The following is a 19,897-nucleotide window of genomic DNA, read 5'->3' on the forward strand; positions in this document are numbered from 1 at the left end:
GAGAGCTTCTTTCGGGCCCAGTTCGGGTTTTGGGGCCATGACCGCCTTCAGTCATGTCAATGGCTGCAGTTGCGTGCAGCTAACGGGTTAGCCATTCCATATGTGGGTTACTTGGAGCTTGAGGTGGAACTGTGCGGCAAGGTGATACCGTGTTGTGGTATCCTCGTGGTGAAAGACCCGCCTGGGGCTTCTTCGTCCCCCGGGATCCTTGGGATGAATGTAATCCGCAGATGCTACCAAGAGCTTTTTGGGGTGTTCGGTTCATCCCTCTTCGAGTCGCCTTTTGTGTCAGGCGCACCGGGTCCGGTTGTGGCCGCCCTTCAGAAGTGCCACCAGACGGCAGTACAGCCAAACCTCAGGGTGACGTTAGGGTCCGTGGAGGGCAAGTAGTTCGGATACCTGGTGGGGTGATGAAGCTGGTCGCTGCCACCTGTTCTGAACAGTTTTCGGGTCAGAGCGTTTTGTTTGAGCCCCCCCAGTCAGGGTTGCCAGCTGGGCTGTTGGCTTCACCATGCCTGCTAAGGGTTGTCCGTGGCACTGTGTGGGTACCAGTTGTCAATGTTGGGGAAGCAGGGGTTCTCCTTTACCCCCGGGTCAGACTTGGTGTTGTGAATGCCGCTCAAGTTGTCAGTTTGCCTGCAGGGATAACTGAGGTGGGGTTGACCACAGCCACATTGGCCTCCCAGTCCGCCGTCCCATCCGTACTTGATAGGATAGGGTCATGGGACCTTTCAGCCTTAACTGAGCTGGAACAAGCCAGTGTTCGGTCTTTGCTGGACCAGTACAGCTCAGTGTTCGCAGCCAATGATGGTGACTTGGGGTGTACGAACTTAATTTCACACGAGATACCCCTGCTTGATGAGTCCCTGTACGGCAACGGTATCGTCGCATTCCCCCTTCAGAGTATGAGGCAGTGAAGATGCACATTAACCAGCTCCTGGAGTCACAAGTCATCTGTGAGAGCTCCAGTCCCTATGCCTCACCTATCGTGTTGGTGAGGAAAAAGGATGGTGGCTTGAGGCTCTGTGTGGATTATCGGCTCCTGAACAGTAAGACCAGAAAGGATGCCTTTCCACTGCCTCATATCGAGGAGAGCCTGGACGCCTTATCGGGGGCCGCTGGTTTTCCACTCTTGACCTTGCCAGTGGGTATAACCAAGTGCCTGTGGCGGAGCAGGACCGTCCCAAGACCGCTTTTTGCACCCCCTTTGGTCTTTTCGAATTCAATCGGATGCCTTTTGGCCTTTGCAATGCGCCAAGCACTTTCCAGCGGCTGATGCAACGCATGTTTGGCGATCAGCAAGGTCAGTCCCTCCTGCTTTATCTTGATGACATAATCATCTTTTTATCTTCCGTCGAGCAACACCTACAGCGGCTGGAAATGGTGCTCGGGCGACTGCAGGGGCAGGGCCTTAAGGTCAAAGCGGAGAAATGTGCAATTTTCCAGGAGCAGTGTCATACTTGGGACACATCATCTCCAGCCAGGGTGTCTCGACCGATCCCAAGAAAATAGAGGCTGTGGCTGGCTGGCAGTGTCCTCGTCACATCAGTGAGTTGCGGTCCTTTTTAGGGTTCGCCAGTTATTACAGGCGGTTTGTCGATGGCTTCGCCAAGATGGCTAAACCCTTGCACCAGTTGGTAGCTGACCTGGCTGGCACCAAAACAAAGCGGGGATCTGGCCGGGCACTGGGCTCCGCATGGACGCCCGAGTGTGAGGAGAGCTTCAATGCTCTAAAGTCAAGGTTGGTTTCCACCCCAGTATTGGCTTACGCGGACTTCTCACGTCCTTTCATCCTTGAAACTGACGCTAGTCATAGTGGGCTTGGTGCAGTGCTCTCCCAGGAGACAGATGGTTGCGTGAGGCCGGTGGCTTATGCGAGTAGGGGGCTCCGGCCCACTGAGCGCAACATGTCCAACTATAGCTCTATGAAGCTAGAATTTCTTGCGCTCAAGTGGGCCGTGACGGAGAAATTTAGAGAATATCTGTTGGGGCATAAGTGCATTGTGTACACAGATAATAACCCCTTGAGCCACCTTCAGTCGGCTAAGCTGGGGGCGGCCGAGCATAGGTGGGCTGCTGAGCTTGCCGCTTTTGATCTGGAGATCAAGTACCGGTCTGGGCGAAACAACCGAAATGCGGACGCACTGTCGAGACAGTACGCACCAACGCCGGATTGTGCCATTCCATCTTTGCCTGGCACCTCTGTCCCGTGTAGCCTTCAGCCGAACATCCAGCCTGGTCCTATGGTTGGTGCCTTGCAGTCCTTGATTTCTATCCTTCCATCTCACTCTCCAGCTGATCTTCACTTGATGCAGGAAGAGGACCCTGTATTAAAGGAGGTGTTGGTGTTCTGGCGACGTGGGTCTCTCCCTACCTCTGCTGAGAGGAGGCAGCTCTCTCAGCCCGCAATTGTGCTGTTGCGCCAGTGGGACCGCCTGGTTGAAAAGAATGGGGTGCTTTTCCGGCGGGTGTTCCGCTCTGACGGTGGGGAGAACAACTCCAACTTGTTTTGCCCACGGTGCTCAAGGGGGACACCCTGCATCAGCTCCACCAGGAGCATGGGCATCAAGGCACAGAAAGGACCACCGAGCTGGTGCGGCAACGCTGCTACTGGCCGGGAATGTCATCCGACATCAAGAAGTGGGTGCACGGCGTGTGAACGCTGTCAAGTTGCGAAGGACTCGGGGCAGGTTCATCGGAGTTACATGGGCCACCTTCTCGCATCCCGGCCAAACGAGATTTTGGCAGTGGATTTTACTTTGCTTGAACCTTCTCGTAATGGCTTTGAGAACGTCTTAGTCATGACTGATGTGTTCAGTAAATTTACAGTGGCTGTTCCCACCCGGGACCAGCGAGCGGTGACAGTAGCCCAGGTTCTGGTCACAGAATGGTTCTACAGTATGGGGTTCCAAGTCGCCTACACTCAGACCAGGGCAGAAGCTTCGAGAGTGGTTTGATTTCCCAACTTTGTGCTTTGTATGGGGTTGCCAAGTCCCGCACCACCCCCTATCATCCGGCCGGAAATGGGCAGTGTGAGAGGTTCAACAGGACACTTCACAACCTCCTGCGAACATTGCCAATTTCCCGAAAGCGGGACTGGGCTTCTTGTCTTCCGCAATTGCTCTTTGGTTACAACACTACACCTCATCAGAGCACGGGTGAGTCACCGTTTTATTTGATGTTTGGGCAGGAGCCCCTTCTTCCCATTGACTTTCTCCTGGGTCGTGTGCCAGACCCGATTCCTGGTGAGGTGCAGCTGGGTGGTAGAACACCGAGCCAGGCTTCGTGTGGCATTCGAGGGTGCTCGTGATAACTAGAGATGGCAGCGAGTAAGCGCAAGGAGAGACACGATCTGTTCGTCCGAGACGCACCTCTGCCAGTGGGACAGTTGGTGTACCTGAGGGACCATGGTGTTAGAGGCCGCCATAAGATCCAAGACCTCTGGAGCTCTGTTGTCCACCAGGTTGTGCGGGCCCCTATCGGCGACAGTGTGGTCTATACTGTGGCGCCCGTGGGTGACCTGGGTGGAACTCGGAATGTCCATAGAGACATGCTAAAAGTGGTCGTTCAGCCTGAAGTTGTGGCCCTCTCCTCACCAGCTTCTCCATCTTTGTCCCCACGGGTGGCCTCCGTGCGGACTCCTTCCAACAGCGACCTCTGGCTTCTGGTTTCCGAGACCCCGGTGCCATCCATTGCCGTGCCACCACCATTTGGGACCCCTCAGCCCCTCTGCCCCCCGGCTGCAACAGCACCCCAGGGTGCGTGCAGTCTGACTGCACCCGTAAGTAGCAGCGGCCCATCACCAACAGTGCCCCCAGCCGACCAGCCTTGCAGTAGTCAACAGTCCCTGCGTCGGACTGCTCGTTCAACAGCTGGCAGTCACTCAAACAGGCATCACCTTCCACGGTCAGTCAATTCGCAGGAGGAAGTTTCTAATCGGCCGCTAGACTCTGCATCCAATTCCCTAATGGCAGTGTTTAGACCTTGGTGCTAACTTGGCCCTGTCTCTCGTCGGTCGACGATCCAAAAGGTAGGGGTGGATGTGGCAGGGCGTGGCCTGCCCTCCGAACAGGCGTCCTATGGAGGTAGTGCCTTAATTGGTGGGTGGGGAGAAAAGGTTTATATAAGGCACTGCCTCCAGCTGACTTTAGTTGTTTTTCCCCCTTCGACGGTACGGCGGGGTTGCGGCTTATCTGGGCGGTTCGACCAACAAACTGTTTCACAGCGCGAGTATGCTGTTTGGCAGCGCCAAGAAGGTTGGTGCTTCCTCCCGCCATCCTTCCACCTAGAGCGCTTTGCCGTGAGGGCACGCGCGCTAGTTTACCCTGGGCAGGTAAGGCGCAGCAATGCGCGTCACTGACTTCCCCGCACTCTGCCGATAAAGGTTAATGGCGCTGTCCTTGTTGCAGTTGACTGCCGGCTGGCGTCGGTGGGTCGCGTTGCCCCAGCGGGAACCCTTCACGGAGTGGTGGCGCCACCAAACAGTCAGCACGGACTACCTCGCGTACTGGACCCACTGCTGCTTTGGCTCCGTCCCGTTTTTGGGACTCTCTCTCCTGTTCGCTCTCGCGCTCTCTCTCTCTCTCTCTCGCCCCCCTTCGCTCGAGGGACGGCGCTGAGACGTAGTGGTGCCGCCGAGGCGACCACGGAGCTATTGCTCTCAATTTTTAGACTCTTAACAGTGTTTTAATTGTTCTCTTTTCTTTGTGGACAGGTGCTGCGGGCCACGGCGGGGACCCAACCCCTGGTGGAGGGCGTTTTACCACACCTTTCGTGTGTAGTTTTGTTTGTAGTAGCACGGTGTTTTTTAGTTTGTTTATTTCCCCTAATTGAGTTTCACCTGCCGGTGGGGCCCCAGCCCTGTCCACCCCCTTTTGGTTGATTTTTGTACAGCCGAGTTATTTTGGTGTTAAGTTGGATTTAATAAAATTGTACTGCCTAACCCTCAATCCTGTCTCTGCCTCTGGAACCGAACCGTATCTGCGCGTGCCTGTTTCCGGTTAATTCCTGGGGTGAAATTCCCCAGGTGGCGTTGTCATCCACCGTTCCACCTCTCTCCACCCCGCCACATTTTGGCGTTGTCGGCAGGATTCCACATTTAAAGGAGGCAGAGACTATTTCTTTTTGGGTTATTGGTGTTTATTTGAATCTGATAATTTTCCTTTTGTTTGTATTTCCTTTGTTTTTTCCTTATTCGATTTAAGGTTTGGGCAGTTGTAGAGCCAAAGCAGCAGTGATCAGCCCAGCGGTCTCATCTCCAATTGTCCGGTGCAATTCCCTCTTCCAGGCAACATGGAGGAGGAGATTCAACAGCTTCGAGAGTTGGTGTTGCAGCTTAAGGCAGACAACGAGCAACTTCGCCACGAGCGTACCACTTCTCTGGGTGGTGCTAGTGGGTCTGCATCAGCTTCCCCGGGTCCGACTGGTTACGCCTCCGGTGCCGGGGTTTCAGCTCCTGTTATGAACGATTGGTCGTCATCCCAAGAGACCGCAAGTGCCCGATGTTCAGTGGGAAGTCGGGAATTAGCATTGCAGAGTGGGCAGAGGAGGTTCAGGCGTGCGCGCGTGCTAGGTACCTTCCAGCGGCAGAGCAAGCCTTGTTCATGGTTGACCATTTAGAGGGAGAGGCCAAGGAGGAGATAAAGTTCCGCCCTCGGGAGGAACAGAGGGATCCGGGGCGTGTACTTGCCATCTTGAAGGAGCTGTATGGTTGCAGTCAGTCCTACGTCACCCTACAGCAAGCCTTCTTTTCGCGGCAGCAGCTGGAAGGTGAGACTCTGCAGGAATTTTCATTGGCCCTGATGTCTCTGATGGCCCGCGTGGAGAGGCAGGCACCCAATGGAATTCCAAACGCTGATGTGCTGCTGAGAGACCAGTTTGTTGAGCATGTGCTAGATGGTTCCCTTCGTCGCGAGCTAAAGCAGCTGGTTCGTCACCAGCCTACTATCACCTTGCTTGAACTGCGTGGCGAAGCGATCAGGTGGGAGAGGGAAGGTCTCCCAGGTGGCACTAGGGGTCGTAGTGTTTCATTGCCAACGGCTTACGGCCTCCAATACGGAGTGCAGGGTCGCCCCCACCAGGTCCCGCAGGCTAGGCCCCAAGAACCAGGCTTGGACGCGGTGATGGATCTCTTGAAGCGTCAACAAGAGCAGTTAAATCAGTTAACAATGACGGTAGCTTCCTTGCAGGCCCCTCCTCCCTTAGCCCCAATCTCCCGTTCAGGCCCCTTGATTTGCAGGCGATGCCAGCAGCCTGGCCATTTTGCCCGCGCATGCGATGGTGAGCGGGCTCCTCCCCGCCGGCGTGTAAACTCTGTGGCTGGCTACGACACACAGGCTAGGTCCTCCTCTTCTCAGCAGTCGGGAAACTGAAGCCCACTGAGTTGCCGAGCCACAGCTCAGTCGGGGGGTCCACAGGCTCACCGTCACCTGCTATAACCAAGCTAATTGCGCCCTGTCCTAATATTACTGTGTTAATTGGGGGAATTGGTGTTGAGTGCTTGGTGGATACTGGTTCTATGGTTTCCACCATAACTGAGAGCTTCTTTCGGGCCCAGTTCGGGTTTTGGGGCCATGACCGCCTTCAGTCATGTCAATGGCTGCAGTTACGTGCAGCTAACGGGTTAGCCATTCCATATGTGGGTTACTTGGAGCTTGAGGTGGAACTGTGCGGCAAGGTGATACCGTGTTGTGGTATCCTCGTGGTGAAAGACCCGCCTGGGGCTTCTTCGTCCCCCGGGATCCTTGGGATGAATGTAATCCGCAGATGCTACCAAGAGCTTTTTGGGGTGTTCGGTTCATCCCTCTTCGAGTCGCCTTTTGTGTCAGGCGCACCGGGTCCGGTTGTGGCCGCCCTTCAGAAGTGCCACCAGACGGCAGTACAGCCAAACCCTCAGGGTGACGTTAGGGTCCGTGGAGGGCAAGTAGTTCGGATACCTGGTGGGGTGATGAAGCTGGTCGCTGCCACCTGTTCTGAACAGTTTTCGGGTCAGAGCGTTTTGTTTGAGCCCCCCCAGTCAGGGTTGCCAGCTGGGCTGTTGGCTTCACCATGCCTGCTAAGGGTTGTCCGTGGCACTGTGTGGGTACCAGTTGTCAATGTTGGGGAAGCAGGGGTTCTCTCTTTACCCCCGGGTCAGACTTGGTGTTGTGAATGCCGCTCAAGTTGTCAGTTTGCCTGCAGGGATAACTGAGGTGGGGTTGACCACAGCCACATTGGCCTCCCAGTCCGCCGTCCCATCCGTACTTGATAGGATAGGGTCATGGGACCTTTCAGCCTTAACTGAGCTGGAACAAGCCAGTGTTCGGTCTTTGCTGGACCAGTACAGCTCAGTGTTCGCAGCCAATGATGGTGACTTGGGGTGTACGAACTTAATTTCACACGAGATACCCCTGCTTGATGATGTCCCTGTACGGCAACGGTATCGTCGCATTCCCCCTTCAGAGTATGAGGCAGTGAAGATGCACATTAACCAGCTCCTGGAGTCACAAGTCATCTGTGAGAGCTCCAGTCCCTATGCCTCACCTATCGTGTTGGTGAGGAAAAAGGATGGTGGCTTGAGGCTCTGTGTGGATTATCGGCTCCTGAACAGTAAGACCAGAAAGGATGCCTTTCCACTGCCTCATATCGAGGAGAGCCTGGACGCCTTATCGGGGGCCCGCTGGTTTTCCACTCTTGACCTTGCCAGTGGGTATAACCAAGTGCCTGTGGCGGAGCAGGACCGTCCCAAGACCGCTTTTTGCACCCCCTTTGGTCTTTTCGAATTCAATCGGATGCCTTTTGGCCTTTGCAATGCGCCAAGCACTTTCCAGCGGCTGATGCAACGCATGTTTGGCGATCAGCAAGGTCAGTCCCTCCTGCTTTATCTTGATGACATAATCATCTTTTTATCTTCCGTCGAGCAACACCTACAGCGGCTGGAAATGGTGCTCGGGCGACTGCAGGGGCAGGGCCTTAAGGTCAAAGCGGAGAAATGTGCAATTTTCCAGGAGCAGGTGTCATACTTGGGACACATCATCTCCAGCCAGGGTGTCTCGACCGATCCCAAGAAAATAGAGGCTGTGGCTGGCTGGCAGTGTCCTCGTCACATCAGTGAGTTGCGGTCCTTTTTAGGGTTCGCCAGTTATTACAGGCGGTTTGTCGATGGCTTCGCCAAGATGGCTAAACCCTTGCACCAGTTGGTAGCTGACCTGGCTGGCACCAAAACAAAGCGGGGATCTGGCCGGGCACTGGGCTCCGCATGGACGCCCGAGTGTGAGGAGAGCTTCAATGCTCTAAAGTCAAGGTTGGTTTCCACCCCAGTATTGGCTTACGCGGACTTCTCACGTCCTTTCATCCTTGAAACTGACGCTAGTCATAGTGGGCTTGGTGCAGTGCTCTCCCAGGAGACAGATGGTTGCGTGAGGCCGGTGGCTTATGCGAGTAGGGGGCTCCGGCCCACTGAGCGCAACATGTCCAACTATAGCTCTATGAAGCTAGAATTTCTTGCGCTCAAGTGGGCCGTGACGGAGAAATTTAGAGAATATCTGTTGGGGCATAAGTGCATTGTGTACACAGATAATAACCCCTTGAGCCACCTTCAGTCGGCTAAGCTGGGGGCGGCCGAGCATAGGTGGGCTGCTGAGCTTGCCGCTTTTGATCTGGAGATCAAGTACCGGTCTGGGCGAAACAACCGAAATGCGGACGCACTGTCGAGACAGTACGCACCAACGCCGGATTGTGCCATTCCATCTTTGCCTGGCACCTCTGTCCCGTGTAGCCTTCAGCCGAACATCCAGCCTGGTCCTATGGTTGGTGCCTTGCAGTCCTTGATTTCTATCCTTCCATCTCACTCTCCAGCTGATCTTCACTTGATGCAGGAAGAGGACCCTGTATTAAAGGAGGTGTTGGTGTTCTGCTGGCGACGTGGGTCTCTCCCTACCTCTGCTGAGAGGAGGCAGCTCTCTCAGCCCGCAATTGTGCTGTTGCGCCAGTGGGACCGCCTGGTTGAAAAGAATGGGGTGCTTTTCCGGCGGGTGTTCCGCTCTGACGGTGGGGAAGAACAACTCCAACTTGTTTTGCCCACGGTGCTCAAGGGGGACACCCTGCATCAGCTCCACCAGGAGCATGGGCATCAAGGCACAGAAAGGACCACCGAGCTGGTGCGGCAACGCTGCTACTGGCCGGGAATGTCATCCGACATCAAGAAGTGGGTGCAGCGGTGTGAACGCTGTCAAGTTGCGAAAGACTCGGGGCAGGTTCATCGGAGTTACATGGGCCACCTTCTCGCATCCCGGCCAAACGAGATTTTGGCAGTGGATTTTACTTTGCTTGAACCTTCTCGTAATGGCTTTGAGAACGTCTTAGTCATGACTGATGTGTTCAGTAAATTTACAGTGGCTGTTCCCACCCGGGACCAGCGAGCGGTGACAGTAGCCCAGGTTCTGGTCACAGAATGGTTCTACAAGTATGGGGTTCCAAGTCGCCTACACTCAGACCAGGGCAGAAGCTTCGAGAGTGGTTTGATTTCCCAACTTTGTGCTTTGTATGGGGTTGCCAAGTCCCGCACCACCCCCTATCATCCGGCCGGAAATGGGCAGTGTGAGAGGTTCAACAGGACACTTCACAACCTCCTGCGAACATTGCCAATTTCCCGAAAGCGGGACTGGGCTTCTTGTCTTCCGCAATTGCTCTTTGGTTACAACACTACACCTACACACTCATCAGCACGGGTGAGTCACCGTTTTATTTGATGTTTGGGCAGGAGCCCCTTCTTCCCATTGACTTTCTCCTGGGTCGTGTGCCAGACCCGATTCCTGGTGAGGTGCAGGACTGGGTGGTAGAACACCGAGCCAGGCTTCGTGTGGCATTCGAGGGTGCTCGTGATAAACTAGAGATGGCAGCGAGTAAGCGCAAGGAGAGACACGATCTGTTCGTCCGAGACGCACCTCTGCCAGTGGGACAGTTGGTGTACCTGAGGGACCATGGTGTTAGAGGCCGCCATAAGATCCAAGACCTCTGGAGCTCTGTTGTCCACCAGGTTGTGCGGGCCCCTATCGGCGACAGTGTGGTCTATACTGTGGCGCCCGTGGGTGACCTGGGTGGAACTCGGAATGTCCATAGAGACATGCTAAAAGTGGTCGTTCAGCCTGAAGTTGTGGCCCTCTCCTCACCAGCTTCTCCATCTTTGTCCCCACGGGTGGCCTCCGTGGACGACTCTTCCAACAGCGACCTCTGGCTTCTGGTTTCCGAGACCCCGGTGCCATCCATTGCCGTGCCACCACCATTTGGGACCCCTCAGGCGCCCTCTGCCCCGGCTGCAACAGCACCCCAGGGTGCGTGCAGTCTGACTGCACCCGTAAGTAGCAGCGGCCCATCACCAACAGTGCCCCCAGCCGACCAGCCTTGCAGTAGTCAACAGTCCCTGCGTCGGACTGCTCGTTCAACAGCTGGCAGTCACTCAAACAGGCATCACCTTCCACGGTCAGTCAATTCGCAGGAGGAAGTTTCTAATCGGCCGCTAGACTCTGCATCCAATTCCCTAATGGCAGTGTTTAGACCTTGGTGCTAACTTGGCCCTGTCTCTCGTCGGGTCGACGATCCAAAAGGTAGGGGTGGATGTGGCAGGGCGTGGCCTGCCCTCCGAACAGGCGTCCTATGGAGGTAGTGCCTTAATTGGTGGGTGGGGAGAAAAGGTTTATATAAGGCACTGCCTCCAGCTGACTTTAGTTGTTTTTCCCCCTTCGACGGTACGGCGGGGTTGCGGCTTATCTGGGCGGTTCGACCAACAAACTGTTTCACAGCGCGAGTATGCTGTTTGGCAGCGCCAAGAAGGTTGGTGCTTCCTCCCGCCATCCTTCCACCTAGAGCGCTTTGCCGTGAGGGCACGCGCGCTAGTTTACCCTGGGCAGGTAAGGCGCAGCAATGCGCGTCACTGACTTCCCCGCACTCTGCCGATAAAGGTTAATGGCGCTGTCCTTGTTGCAGTTGACTGCCGGCTGGCGTCGGTGGGTCGCGTTGCCCCAGCGGGAACCCTTCACGGAGTGGTGGCGCCACCAAACAGTCAGCACGGACTACCTCGCGTACTGGACCCACTGCTGCTTTGGCTCCGTCCCGTTTTCGGGACTCTCTCTCCTGTTCGCTCTCGCGCTCTCTCTCTCTCTCGCCCCCCTTCGCTCGAGGGACGGCGCTGAGACGTAGTGGTGCCGCCGAGGCGACCACGGAGCTATTGCTCTCAATTTTTAGACTCTTAACAGTGTTTTAATTGTTCTCTTTTCTTTGTGGACAGGTGCTGCGGGCCACGGCGGGGACCCAACCCCTGGTGGAGGGCGTTTTACCACACCTTTCGTGTGTAGTTTTGTTTGTAGTAGCACGGGTGTTTTTAGTTTGTTTATTTCCCCTAATTGAGTTTCACCTGCCGGTGGGGCCCCAGCCCTGTCCACCCCCTTTTGGTTGATTTTTGTACAGCCGAGTTATTTTGGTGTTAAGTTGGATTTAATAAAATTGTACTGCCTAACCCTCAATCCTGTCTCTGCCTCTGGAACCAAACCGTATCTGCGCGTGCCTGTTTCCGGTTAATTCCTGGGGTGAAATTCCCCTGGTGGCGTTGTCATCCACCGTTCCACCTCTCTCCACCCCGCCACAAACAGATCTCCCAACTGTTCCGTCAGTCTTGAGTAATTTGGAGCAGGGGTAGCACCTTATCTCAGGGAAGGAGATGACCCCAGCTCTTTCTGCATTTGTCTCCTCTGCCAGATCTGCTTCACGTGCTCATTTGAAATGATAATTGCTCTTTTCTGTGGTGAGAAGCTGAAAAATATGTGCAGACATCCATACAGGACTCTAAATATTCCTCAGTTTATTAAACCTTATGATTGTATTAAAGTGGGGGTCGCTCCTCACTCTTCATTTCTGATAACAGCTCGAACGGATGCTGACTTGCAGGGATGAAAAAGATTAAGTTTATGGCTGTGTTTGTGTTGTTGCAGACATGTGATGCAATTATTTGTGAACACAGGCCTGTCAGGTGTCTTTGTATGTTGATGCCAGTTAGGCACTTTAACATGCATCTTCTCCAAGTCCAAAAGACAAGAAATACATAGACTCTTTTCACTCATTTGGTTGGAAAAGGTTTTCCTTTTCTCTCAGATTTATTTGCCCTTATTTTCCAACTTGAAAGGAATTGCAAGATTGAAGGTTGAATAGGATTTCACTCAAAGGCAACAGTCTGGGTTTCCGTTTTCTTTTTTCCTTTATTATAATATTTCCATCAGGGTGACTTCTTAGTTTACAGACAGACAACCCAAGATCACAACAGGTAGCCCAATGGCCACTAGGTGAAAAACCTTGAAATAGAAAAGAGAAATATTAACATATGGGATTGTTCGACAATAAAGAAATAAACATGTTTAAGAACTCACAGAGACATATTACACATAAAACCCAATAGTCATAAATATAAATGTGCAAACCCGCAATAATGTAACCAAGGAAGTAGCCTACACCATAATTTCATTAAGACAACCAGGTTTAACTGTGTTTCAGTCGCTACAAACTACAACAATATACCTGTTTGGGCCTGCGCCTCTCACTGAACACCAACATCCTAATTGTAAACAGTACCGTTTGTGAAAGTGAACGTTCTAACTCAACAATCAGCGCAGTCACAATACAGTATTACGTCTTTCTTCCGACACACTGACATTTAAGGCTTAAAACAAATTAAAATGGTGCTTACCAACTGTCCCTCCAGATCTTGCGAGCGAACACCTCGAGAATTGTCTCATTCCTTTTCTAGCTTGGGAATAAGGACAATTGGAAACACAGTTTCAGTTAATATATTTGCTCTCCAGGCACTGCAGCAGCTGTCAGTCGAGATATTATTTGCTAATCAATGAATAATAAATAATAACCTCATAGGCACAAGTCAATTATTCATCAAACTTTGATGAATCTGAAGCTCTGACTCTGAGACTTTTATGCTCCGCATGGCGGTGAAACAATGGCCATCATACAAAACAGCAGACGTGACTATTATAAGTTTGTACATTGTAGGATATTTTCCCTTTTTATCCAATTACCTACATTTATTTCTTCATCACCATTAGGAGAAACTCATCTATACAGAAAAACCCGAGTTTTAAAAAACAACCTTTTAGGTCCAGGTATCTCAACCCAGTCCCAGCTTTCATGCTCTGAGCATGGCTAGTCACCTGAGGTGTAGCACCTCCAGTTAAATAACACTTTAAAAGAAGCAAAGCAATATTTCTAATCTTACAAATGTTACTCTATAGCTTGGTGGTAACAGTTGGTTTCTTCAGATCAGGATACCAGCAAAATATAACGTTGAACAGGACAAGCATGTGTTTAAAAATAGGGACATTACAGTGACTATTATTAGATGGCTTAGAACTCTTTGAAACTGGGTTTATAAATTCCAAATCCAGATTATACTAGAATACACCCTTGGTCATCCAAATAGTATTGGGGCACCAATGTTGATGGACATAATGAGTGAATGATGTTTGGTTCCACAAGAGAACCTGAGCTGCCTCCTCCACCCGTGTCAGTTCTGCTGATTGGCTGCAGCCGCTGCGGATTCAGTGAGCCATTTGGCCTGTACTCTTATTTGCTGCCAGCAACTATCAGCAATCACATTTTACCAGCAGAGTTCAGACAGCAGTTAGTTAATGCTAATCACAGGCTTGTCTGGGTCATTTCTGAAATATTTACAACAGTGCTGCCACAATCAGTTGTAGAATTGATGGCTTTTAAATACTGGTCAGTACATTTGTGAGAGATGTATTTATACATTTCTGCAATAAACATTTTACAAATCACTCAAAAAGTTCTTTTCATTATATATGAAAGAGCTCTGGAGTCACTTATTGGTGAGCTCTGAGAACCTTGTGTATGCCCTGGTTCATGTGACATCTGCAGAGCCTGTTGTAGTAGCAGCAGGAATGAACAGGAACAAGGGATGGGTCGCGAGATGTTGCAGGATTGTGAACAGTTGTTTCAGTGTCCATTGACTCAGTAGGTTTCAGTAGAGCTGCAGGAACCCAAAGTGGCTGGAATGCACTGAATGGTACATCCGGTCCAGCGAACTAAACAGGCACGACAGCCATGAGGGGAAAATGGCTTTTATTTGGACTAATGTTTTTTTCAGCCCTCACACAGAAGAGGTGAGTCAATCAATCAATCAATCAATCTTTATTTATATAGCGTCTTATACAATCAAAATTGTTTCAAGGCGCTTTCCAGAATCCCAGGGCCTGACCCCAGACAAGCAACAGTGGCAAGGAAAAACTCCCCTTTAACAGGAAGAAACCTTGAGCAGGACCAGGCTCATGTAGGGGGACCCTCCTGCTGATGGCCAGCTGGGTAAAGAGAGAGGAGAAAGGGGAGGACAGGTAGAGGATAGGATAGGTGGGAGAGGAGAGGAGAGGGGTAGAGGAGAGAAGTAGCGTGAAGGGGAGGTAGAGGAGAGGAGAAGGAGGAGGAGGGGAAAGAGGAGAGGAAAGAAGAGGAGAGGAGAGGAAAAGGAGAAGGAGGGGAGAGGAGAGGAGAGAGGAGAGGAGAGGAGGAGAGGAGAGGAGAGAGGAGAGAGAGGAGAGGGAGGGAGAGGGAGAGGAGAGGCACAGAGCACAGAAACACACACAAAAAATATGATGCACAATCACTTCAGCGGGGCCGGAGGTCATTATGCAGCTCCGAGGGCGGCGATACCTGTAAATAAATAGACATGGGGGGGGGAGAAGCAGAAAAACTACACAAGAATCAGCATAACTAGTCTGCTTGATGAGGAGAGGAAAGGAAAGGAAAGGAGAGGAGAGGAGAGGAGAGGAGAGGAGAGGAGAGGAGAGGAGAGGAGAGGAGAGGAGAGGAAACCATGACCCAGTGGAGTGACAGAGGCCTGTCAGGTGATCATGTTTCCGGACCCCGGCAGCCTTGGCCTATAACAGCATAACTAAGATGTGACCTAACGATTAGACGACCCCCTAAGTATGATAATTTGTCTGTCTATGATAGTAACTGGAACTACTGAATTAGTAACAATAAGCTTTTTCAAAGAGGTAGGTTTTGAGTCTGATCTTAAAAGTAGCGATGGAGTCAGCCTCCCGTACCTGGACAGGGAGCTGGTTCCATAGAAGGGGGGCCTGGTAGCTAAATGCTCGGCCCCCCATTCTACTCCTGGAAACTCTGGGAACCACAAGTAGACCAGCATTCTGAGAGCAGAGCGGTTTATTGGGCTGGTAAGGTATCACTAGCTCCTCCAGGTAGGATGGAGCTAGGCCTCTGAGGACCTTGTAGGTCAAGAGAAGGGTTTTAAAAATTATTCTAAATTTAACGGGCAGCCAATGAAGCGACGCCAGTACATGAGTAATATGATCTCTTTTGTCAATACCTGTCAGAACTCTGGCTGCAGCATTTTGGATCAACTGGAGGCTTCTTAAAGAGTTGTTTGGACACCCTGATAATAAAGAGTTACAGTAGTCCAGCCTGGAAGTAACAAATGCATGGACTAACTTTTCAGCATCATGCCGCGTCAGCAGCTTCCTGATCTTTGTGATGTTCCTCAGGTGAAAAAAGGCACTTCTAGAGACTAATTTAATGTGTGAGTTGAAGGAGAGATTTTGATCAAAAGTTACTCCTAGATTCCTCACAGAGAGACTAGATGTTAATGAGATACCGTCTAGAGTGATCATGTGATCTAATCTATCCCTGAGAGGTTCAGGACCAAACACCATGACCTCAGTTCTTCCTGGGTTAAGGAGGAGGAAATTTGAAGACATCCAGGACTTTATGTCTTTAAGACAGGTCTGGAGCTTCACTAACTTCTCTGTCTCCTCGGGTTTCATGGATAAATAGAGCTGAGTGTCATCAGCATAACAATGAAAATTTATCCCATGCTGCCGAATAATGTTCCCTAAGGGAAGCATGTACAATGTGAAGAGGATTGGTCCGAGTACAGAACCTTGAGGAACTCCATGGCTAACCCTACTGTATCAGGAGGGAACACCATGGACATGGGCAAACTGGTATCTATCAGATAAGTATGATCTAAACCAGTCTAGTGCTGTCCCTTTAATCCCAATCACATGTTCCAGTCTCTGTAACAGGATGCTGTGATCAACTCTATCAAAAGCAGCACTGAGGTCCAGCAGAACCAGCATAGAGACCAGTCCATGATCAGAAGCTATGAGAAGGTCATTAGTGACTTTAAGAAGTGCTGTTTCTGTGCTGTGGTGAGCTCTAAAGCCTGACTGAAACATCTCAAACAGGCTGTTTCTCTGCAGGTGCTCCAGTAACTGAGTCACCACCACCTTCTCTAGAACTTTAGAGATAAAAGGAAGGTTGGATATTGGCCTATAATTTGCTAAGACATCAGGATCCAGTGATGGTTTTTTAAGCAATGGCTTAATCACTGCCACCTTGTAGGACCGGGGTACATAACCTGACACTAAAGAACCATTTATCTGGTCCAGGATAGAACTGCCTATCAATGGTAAAACATCCTTCAACAGGTGTGTTGGGATGGGATCTAAAAGACACGTGGTGGTCTTGGATTTCTGAATTAGCGATGACGCCTCAGAAAAATATATAGGGCTGAAGGAGCTTAAGGGCTCGTTGGAGACCCTGTATGTTCCCACAGTCGGCACATCTGGTGATGGTCCAGTTGTTGGGATGGCCTGGTTAGCTTTCTCTCTGATAGCTAGAACTTTATCAGTGAAGAAGCTCATGAAGTCTTCACCACTCAGGGAAGAAGGGATACGTGGATCTAAAACACTGTGACTCTTGGTTAATTTGGCCACAGTGCTGAAAAGAAACCTGGGGTTGTTCTTATTTTCCTCAATCGAAGAAGAAAAATAAGCTGTTCTAGGCTTGCGAAGGGCCTTTTTGTAAACTAATAGACAGTCTTTCCAGGCTACATGGTAGCTGTCTATTTTACAAGAATGCCACTTCCTTTCCAGTGTTCGCGCTTTCTGCTTGAGGGTCCTGATATGTGAATTATACCAGGGGGCACACCTCCTCTGAGTTACTATTTTCTTTTTCAGGGGGGCAACAGAGTCAAGTGTGATTCTCAGTGAGGTTGCTGCACCTTCAGCAATAGAGTCAACCTCAGCAGGGCTAAGATTATAATGATTGATCCCTGGGGAAACACACGGTGGTCCTGGGATCAGCACAGGGATCACTTCCTTAAACTTAGCTACAGCATTATCTGAAAGACATCTGCTATAGTTAGACTTTGTTCTGAGCATAGAAGAATCCTTAATCATAAATGTAAAAGTGATCAAAGAATGGTCTGACAAGACTGGGTTCTGAGGGAACACTGACACATGTTCTACCTCAACACCACAAGTCAGAACTAGATCTAGGGTGTGGTTAAAGCTGTGAGTTGGTTGGTTTATCTGCTGGAGGAAACCAACTGACTCAAGTAATGAAATGAAGCCATTTCTAAAGCTGTCATTTATAACGTCCATATGGATATTAAAGTCTCCAATGATAATGACTTTTTCCGTTCTAAGGACCAAGTCAGATAAGAAATCAGAGAACTCAGACAGGAACTCTGAATGTGGCCCAGCAGGGGGCCGATATACAACTACAAACAGAAGTGGCTTTTCTGTCCTCCAGTTCAGATGAGTGATGCCAAGAGTCAGGCTTTCAAATGAACTGAAGCTATGTTTTGGTCTGGGATTAATTAATAACTTGGAGTGATAGATTGCTGCCACTCCCCCTCCTCGACCAGTAACACGTGGAATATGATAATTAAGATGGGTAGGAGGAGTAGATTCATTTAAGCTCACATACTCCTCCTCCTGAAGCCAGGTCTCAGTAAGACAAAATAAATCAATGTGATGATCCGCTATCAGGTCATGCACTAACAGGGATTTACACAAAAGAGATCTAATATTTAACAGTCCACATTTAATTGTGATATTAGTTTCTCCAACTTGTGCTTCAGTATTAATTTTAATAAGATTTTGGTGATTGACCGCTCCCCTGCTCTGTGTTTGGTGAACTTTTAACCGTGGAACAGAGACTACCTCTATAGTGTTAAATATATTATTGTTGGTGGATGAGGGTTCAAAGGAAGCAGCAGAGAGGTGTGTAAGACTACAACTCTGCATCCTGGTCTGGACCCTGGATTGTCAGGTCACTTTGGGTCTAATAAAATTAGCCAGATTACTAGAAATGAGAGAAGCACCATCTCGTGTGGGATGGACACCGTCTCTCCTAATCAGACCAGGTTTTCCCCAAAAGGTGCTCCAATTGTCTATAAAGGCCACCTGGTTTTCGGGGCACCACCGTGACAGCCAGCGACGAAGCGATGACATGCGGCTAAACATCTCATCGCTGGCCAGATTGGGGAGGGGACCAGAGAATGCTACGGAGTCCGACATCGTTTTTGCGTAGTTACACACCGACTTCAAGTTAATTTTAGTGACCTCCGACTGACGAAGCCGGGTGTCGTTGGCTCCGACGTGAATAATAACTTTACCAAATTTACGATTACGTCTCGCCAGCAGCCATAAATTTGCTTCTATGTCGCCCGCTCTGGCCCCCGGAATGCACCTAACTATGGTCGCTGGAGTTGGCTTCACGTGGCGCAAAACAGAGTCGCCAATTACCAGGGTCGGTTTCTCAGCGGGTGTGTCGCCGAGTGGGGAAAAGCGGTTAGCCACGGGAAGCGGTTGGTGGTGCACCGTGGGCCTTTGTTTTGGGCTACGCTTCCTGCGAACCGTCACCCAGCCGCCCTGGCTAGCCGGCTGCTCGGCTGCTGCCGGGGGACCGCTAGCTGTAGTTACGCTAGACGGCTCCGCAGCAGCTAGCTTACCCTGGCTACTTGACGCAAGTCCAGCTAACTCCAAACTGCGGAACCGCGTCTCAAGCTCGCTAAGTCTCGCCTCCATAGCCATAAATAAACTACACTTTCTGCACCTATTCCCTTCACTAAGGGAGGCAGAGGAGTAACTAAACATTTTGCACGCTGAACAAAGACACCGGGTGAAACAGACGGTGAGGCCATGCTAACGCTAGTGATCGGCGAAGCCCTGTATTTGTTTAATATGGGTTGTTTCTCACTGTTGATACCAGGTGACTAGAATGTCCCAAGTGTTCAAAATTTTAAGTAAAGTGAATACAACACACCAAGTGTTTAATATTAAGTGAATACAACACACCAAGTGTTCAATATTAAATGAATACGGCACCCCGTGCACAATGCAACCAACGAACGATAGAGGAGACAGGAAGTGACGCAATACTCACGCAGTCCTTGCCATTATCTTGATAAGGGGAACAGTTTGTCATCAAGCGTCAGTCGGTCTGTAGTTTTCCTGCTACCAGCCTATAAGATTGTGGGCAAACTAGCTGGATCAAAGTGGCTTTTTTAACATGTGAAGAAGGTCTTCTGGGAGCAGTGGCAAGTACACACTCCAGTGCTTTCTTGTGTTTACATTCTAAAAGTATGCATCTACGTGGGAGTGCACTGTCAGCCAAAAGTTGATGTGAAGGAGGTTAGAAGCCGGTGCTGGTTGGACTCATAGCCCCTGAATCAGGGTGAAGTTTCTTGCTTTTGCTCATATTCATAATATAGCCAACCTTAGTGTTAATAAAAAATAATAGCAACAAAACAAAAACAAAAATAAAAACTCAAATTGAAAGGGCATGTCCAAACCCAGTCCTCGAGGGCCACAATCCAGTCGGGTTTTCTATCCCACTGAATGCATTTTCAGCCTGGTAGGACAGAAAAACCGGCTGGATTGTGGCCCTCGAGGACTGGGTTTGGACATGCCTGGATGTGACTTGCTTTTAATGCTGAATTTTAAGAATTTATATGTCTTCTCTCTGCAGATCAAAAATAAACTTTACTGCACGGACACTGACTGGAGCTTAATCCACTGGAGATTCTCTAAAT

At 50.6% G+C, this 19,897-nt stretch overlaps 3 long non-coding RNA genes and 1 pseudogene across 3 annotated transcripts; 3 read left to right on the forward strand and 1 right to left on the reverse strand.

Moving 5' to 3' along the window:
- Positions 1-359: 359 nt before the first annotated feature.
- On the forward strand, positions 360-10,617 carry LOC130517787 (uncharacterized; annotated as a pseudogene).
- On the forward strand, positions 4,081-4,949 carry LOC130521756 (uncharacterized). Its single transcript, XR_008949438.1, has 2 exons — positions 4,081-4,333; positions 4,410-4,949. It is a non-coding gene; the product is annotated as an uncharacterized LOC130521756 (long non-coding RNA).
- Positions 10,618-10,647: 30 nt separating the features above from the next.
- Positions 10,648-11,498, forward strand: LOC130521755 (uncharacterized). Its single transcript, XR_008949437.1, has 2 exons — positions 10,648-10,886; positions 10,963-11,498. It is a non-coding gene; the product is annotated as an uncharacterized LOC130521755 (long non-coding RNA).
- Positions 11,499-12,207: 709 nt separating this feature from the next.
- Positions 12,208-13,545, reverse strand: LOC130517837 (uncharacterized). Its single transcript, XR_008947833.1, has 2 exons — positions 12,713-13,545; positions 12,208-12,320 (listed from the first exon to the last, which is right to left on the reverse strand). It is a non-coding gene; the product is annotated as an uncharacterized LOC130517837 (long non-coding RNA).
- Between the last annotated feature and the right edge of the window lie 6,352 nt (positions 13,546-19,897).

The sequence above is a fragment of the Takifugu flavidus genome, chromosome 2 (assembly GCF_003711565.1).
Source record: "Takifugu flavidus isolate HTHZ2018 chromosome 2, ASM371156v2, whole genome shotgun sequence".
NCBI classification, from domain to species: Eukaryota; Metazoa; Chordata; class Actinopteri; order Tetraodontiformes; family Tetraodontidae; genus Takifugu; species Takifugu flavidus.